The sequence below is a fragment of the Camelus bactrianus genome, chromosome 1, assembly GCF_048773025.1.
Source record: "Camelus bactrianus isolate YW-2024 breed Bactrian camel chromosome 1, ASM4877302v1, whole genome shotgun sequence".
Lineage (NCBI taxonomy): Eukaryota > Metazoa > Chordata > Mammalia > Artiodactyla > Camelidae > Camelus > Camelus bactrianus.
Genome location: NC_133539.1, coordinates 13,558,552 through 13,564,069, shown reverse-complemented (window position 1 = coordinate 13,564,069; position 5,518 = coordinate 13,558,552). Strand labels below are relative to the sequence as shown.

The 5,518-nt window shown below is 43.9% G+C and overlaps 1 protein-coding gene across 6 annotated transcripts in view; it reads left to right on the top strand.

Moving 5' to 3' along the window:
- Positions 1–5,518, top strand: part of BACH1 (BTB domain and CNC homolog 1) — a 53,715-nt gene that overhangs the window by 194 nt on the left and 48,003 nt on the right. For 2 of the 6 annotated variants that reach the window (XM_074360803.1, XM_074360801.1), the window contains exon 1: positions 553–3,947. The exons of 3 other annotated variants lie outside the window; for them this stretch is intronic. The gene's annotated coding sequence lies outside the window, so the exon portion shown is untranslated. Of the gene's footprint in view, positions 1–361; positions 471–552; positions 3,948–5,518 lie in introns of those variants that run through there. One more of the 6 variants, XM_074360806.1, reaches the window with a different exon arrangement.

Below are 5,518 nucleotides of genomic sequence, written 5' to 3'. Positions count from 1 at the left end.
CGGCGCGCGGTCAGGGCCGCGGGCCTGTGAGGGGCGGCTCGCGGGCAGGTCCGGGGCAGGCGGCGAGGGGGGCCCCGGGCGGCTGCTTTCTAGGCGGGGATCCCTCAGCGGGCGGCTGCGGCTCCGGTTCCTGGAAGGGGCCGCGTCCGCCGAAAGGGGCGACCGGTCGGCGCCCCTTGGCCGGGTGCGCGGCCAGCGCCGTTGTTTACGGGCCCGCTGTACTTTACCCCCGGGCGGGCGGGCTGGCGGGGGGCGGGGATGTACCGGGCCGCGGGTCCGGGCGCCCGCGCCCCCACCCCCGCCCCTCGGCCCCGCCAGTCCGCGGCCCGCCCGGGCTGTGACACATCAGCACCGCCCGTGCGGCCGGGCCCGGGCTCCGTATTGTCCTCCCGCCCCCTCCCACCCCCTCCCACCACCCTCGGCAGCCGCCGCGTCCAGCGAGCTGTTTGCATCCCGTCTGCCCAGCCCGGGTGTGTGTCGTGCGTGTAATCACGTAAGAAAGGCCGAGTTCGTGGCTGGAGCAAAAATACCACCTTGCGGGGCTGGGTTTGGCGAGGACTGATTTGGGGGCCCGGGGATCCCAGCGCTCCCTTTGTTGGAGTTTTGCCCGCTCGTTGTAATTCGGCCTACCACAGTCGGGCGAGAGTGGGTGTTGATCGTAGAGACTGCAGCTTTGTGCTCGCTCGTCTAACGTAACACGGGTGCCGAGGCTTTCTCGTTCTTGCACGGCAGTTTTATGTCATTGAGTAGAACTGTGCAGAAGGCTTTTGTTCAGTGAGCCTACTGCGTTAAATTTGGGCTGATTCAAGGTATAGTGTAGTAGTAATTGTGAAAGAACGTGTGTGGGAAAAACAAGCTACAATGTCATGCTTGAAGGAACAAAGGCTGGTTTGTAGGGATGCCTATCTTTTTGGAGAATTCTATTAGTATTGGGACTGTTGCCACGGAGGGTGCACTATTAGATCTTTGTTCGTATATTTGGACACTCAGTATATCCAGGAGGGTTTGATTTTAAAGCAGTTCGGAAGGAGAAAGGGTGGAAGCACCGGCCGTGGTAGTTGACAGAGCGCTTCCACATGGTCTAGCAGAGAAATGGGAAGAGGCCGGCTTGCTCCTTCCTGGTCTTGGTTAGTGGTGCAAGGACTGGGCTGGGCTTGGTTTGAAGGCGTTTGCCGCTTCAGCCTTTGTATTAAAGAAGCCTGGGGAAAAGGGACACTTGGTGAGTCAGCTTGGAGAAGGATGGCCTTGCTTAAGTGATTGCATCGCGGCGTGCATTCTTGTTGTTTAACCTATGTCTGGGTCAGGTGGCTTACCGTTGTTCAGTATGTTGGTCGGATAGCAAGGTAGATGACTCCTTAAAAAAAGTTGGGTTGCTGAGTCATTCACCCCAGCCTGAGAGGTAATTAGGAACAGCTGGTGCAGATAGTCTCATCACATGCCTGCCCTGTGAAAGGCCAAGGAGCGCTCAGGAGAGGTTGCTTCAGAGGCTTGGAGCTGGGGTTGTCTGTGTTGATACAGGTAATCAGTGGGTGAGGTGCAAGTACTCTTAGGTAGTGGCCAAGGAGTGCTGAGGTGGTGTTTAAACACAGAGCAGCCTCGTGACCTACTACCTGAGAAGTTTGTGCTGGGGAGAGTTAAAACCAAGGAAGAAGTTTGCAGCCAGGAGTAACCTTATAACAGTATTGTAACAAAAATATTTACTATTCTTACTGTATTTAGTTTTTTGTTTTCTTTTTGTGGTTTGGTTGTTGTGGGGTTTATACATTTCAGAAAGTGAACTTAATTTGTTCTTGGTGAAGATTTCTTTAGGAGAGCACAAAAGGAGACTTCCTTTGGGTTTTCATGGCCCCTGGCTTTTCATGCCTTCACTGGTAGTTTCTGGTGGCAGAGATGAAGGTAGGGAGAATGGGAGTGGAATTAACAGGTGTCTTTGGGTCAAGTCTAGAAAGAGCTGTCTAATCAAAGGCAAACCATATGTATGTCTGTCTCATTGTCTTAGTTGTGGCGCTGGTGTCTTTATATCTTGGGTCATTACTTGTTGCTTTAAAAATGAGCACAGAACCCAAGCACACAGCCCACATTGCTGACAAAGTTTAGGAATGGGAAATGTGGAGTGGGGGGATCCGACCTATCTGTGGTCTAAAGAATGACTGATTCTTATTGATGGCAGTTTATTGAAAACATTTTGTACTGGGGAAAAAATGCTTTACATTTGGGATTAGAAAGGAGTAGAAATCATACATTTTTTAGGGATTAGGGTTTCTAAGGTGGATGCAGGATTATTCATTTGTAAGAAAATACTAAACCTTTGGTTTTTAAAACTTTACTTTTGTATAAAATGTAGACATTGATCTTCAAGATACAGGTTAACAGTAATACATGCACATTATGTAACATGGGTTTACACCCCCCTTTTTTCTGCTGGGAGCATAAAGACTTTGTTAACCACTGCCAATAACACTTTCAACAGCTGGAGTACTTTTTTTTTTTTTTTAAACTTCTGATTTCCTCTAGAAAGCTATCATTCTTTCAAAGTGTTCTTAATATTCATTTAATTTTTATTTCATATGTAGTTCTGTTCTTTTATGGTGTATTTTAAAGATTAGACACATGAGTGTAAATTTCTTATTGTGTTGTTGATGTAAAGAATGGAAATAACAAAAAAATACAGAGTTGCCCATTACTTATGATACTGTGTAGTTTGAATTTGAAGGCAAGCCGGGTGGTTGATTAATTTCATGGAAACGCCCTTAAGTGTAGTAATATGTAAAAAGGGGTAGCGGGACCACCGGAAGACAGTCTACACGTTGGAGCACAATTTGTATATAACACATTCTTCAAAAAATTACTCTGTCCTGTTATTCCTTGAAGTCTGCATTTTTGGGGGACCAAGTTTACAAGGGCTCCTTTAACAAAGATTAATAAAACTACACAGTCATCAGATCACTCGGGAAGTGGCATCCCCCAACCCCTCAAAAGAATGTTATTTATGCAGGAAATTAACCTTCTAGGCATGCTGGGCGATGGTTAGTATTTACCATTCTGTTAAATCTCGTAGACCATATGCCTTCTGCACTCCTGTACTGTGAGAAATGTTGCTGAGAATAATGATTGCAAAGCCCTTTAAAATGACTCTTGTCAGAGATTCTTTTCTCAATGCTGATCTCTCCAAGACTTGTGTTTTAGGAACCATCTCTTCCTCCCAATTTTCTGATTAATGTTCTGTTAATGAGACAACTGCTTTAACCCTAAACTCACATTTCTTGAGGATTCTGCTAAATAGAGGGTGTATTTAATGTAGTGGAATGGATGACTTACAAAAGTATTTTGATTAAAAAAAATATGCTGACTAAGGTAATCTACTGAAGCCCAAGGTATGGATAATTTGAACATGGCTTGCCAGAATCCAGGCCCCTTGGAGAGGGTAAACATTTCATGATGGCAGATAAAATATAGACTTACGCCATCATGAAACTTGGCTTCTGGCTTAGGGCATGGCATTAATGGAACTGAAGTTGTGGGGTTGACAGAGAAGCAGTAAGTGAAGTCGTTTAAAGTGGGAGATCTGGATCTGGACTGCCGAAGTTCAAGTTCTCACTGTGTTACTTACCTGCTGTGAAGCCTTGAGCAGATTTCTTCACTTAGTTGTGCCTCCTTTCCTCATCTGTAAAATAGGGATGATAGTAATAGAATCTGTGTCATGGAAATTGTTTACAAATTAAGTGCATTAGTACTTGTTAAGTGGTTAGCACAGTGCTGGCTCCATATGAAACATCAAGACGTAGGAAAGGTTATTGTCTGTTCTTCAAAATCAGGGAAGTGCTTGGTTATACAGCGACCTTTTGCAGCCTCCTTGAGCTGCATTTCACCCAATGATCACAAGAAACACTGAGAAGAAGCATGGGGGTGTGCCACACGTGGCTGCTACTGGCAGAACAACTCAAGTGGTAAGTTAACTGATCAGTTAACAGAAGCATCTCAAACCCCCAACTTCTTAGGGCAAGGAACACAGGACATAGCCTTTTATTGAAGAAATCTAACAGTCTAAGCAAAATGCTCTAGTGACAGTTATTATCAGTTAATTGGAATTGGTTTTTGAAGAAATAAAATCACTTGTCACTCTGCATCTAATCTGTTCTTCACATGATAGTTGAGGACACTGTCTGACAAGGTTAGGAGCCTGTCCTCTCCCTTCCTACTTATTAACATCATGACAGAACTCATTTCTTGATTCTCAGTCCTGGCTTGTATGTTGTGACCATTTGGAATGTAAATTTACTTGTCAGTTACTTCTAAGGACTGTTTTTTTTTTTTTTTTAATGACATGCTTATGCTAATATAGAAAAATTATCCACAATAAACAGTGTATGTGTTTACCATATGGCTTCTTGCACCTGTTAGTAATTCACAAAGGTTGTGGCAAACATTTTGACCATCCTTTTGACTAGAGTGTAAGTTTCTTGATGAGATAAATGTCTCCTCTTTTATCTCTGTGAAACATTGAGTGTGCTATGGCCATGTTTGTTCAGTAAACTGTCAGGTGCTGCACTGGTGGTATACTATAAGTTAATTTTAGTTCTATGGTTTTGAAACTTGGGAATATTTGAGACTGAAGGAGAGAACAGTCTGTGTTGTACCTCTAAAGTTATTTTAAATGTGTGCTGAGTTGAAACTTGTGGTAGTTTAGAATTCTGCTTTCTGTTTCCATCATTGGTGTGAGGATTAAGGAAGCAGCTAGATTTAAATCATTCATTTAGTTCGTCTCCTGAGACAGAAAGAAAATTTGTCTTGTGGCTTCTTTTTACTTGTAATTGACTTAGAATTGGATTGAGCAAAATGTAATTTGGGTCCTTTAGATGTTAAACCTCTTGTACGACTGCTGAAACTTTCCTTTAATATGATCACTCCTCTAAAACAGATCCTTTGTTTTGTTTAGGATCAGGGACAGTTTAGAGAATATTAATAGGATTATAAAAATTGCCCCCAAGCAAACATAAGGAACAAAGAAATAGTGGTTGCCAGAATCTTGGTTGTTAATGAGTGTCATCGGAGCACAGCGGGCATGCGGTGAAGTTGGTGTGCACTGGTTCCTTTCTCAGCACTGGCACAATTTAGGAAATGTTACCTCAATGCAGCTGAAACTGTGTGCAAATCATGTCCTTTTAAAAATAAATTTAAGTTATTTTTCTAATGCCTTGAGAAACTTAATATTTAAAGGATATTTTTCTAAGAAAATAATTATTCCCAGCTTCTATCTGGTAAAGTAATTTTCACTCTTTGTATTTGTCATTTCTTAGGTTGGCTCAGAGTCATGGTGGACAGTTGCACTCCACTCCCCACTGGCTCCCCCCCGCCCCCATGTGGAATTACTCCAAAAAGTGTTTTGTATAGTGGGGCCATTTTTTTCAGTTCCTTTGTAGCATGGGTATTGGCAATATTCCACCTCCAAGGTTATAGACTAACTTGGTGTGGGTATGGGGAATGTCTTGTCTCCCTCTTCTGCTCTTTTTTTCCCCCC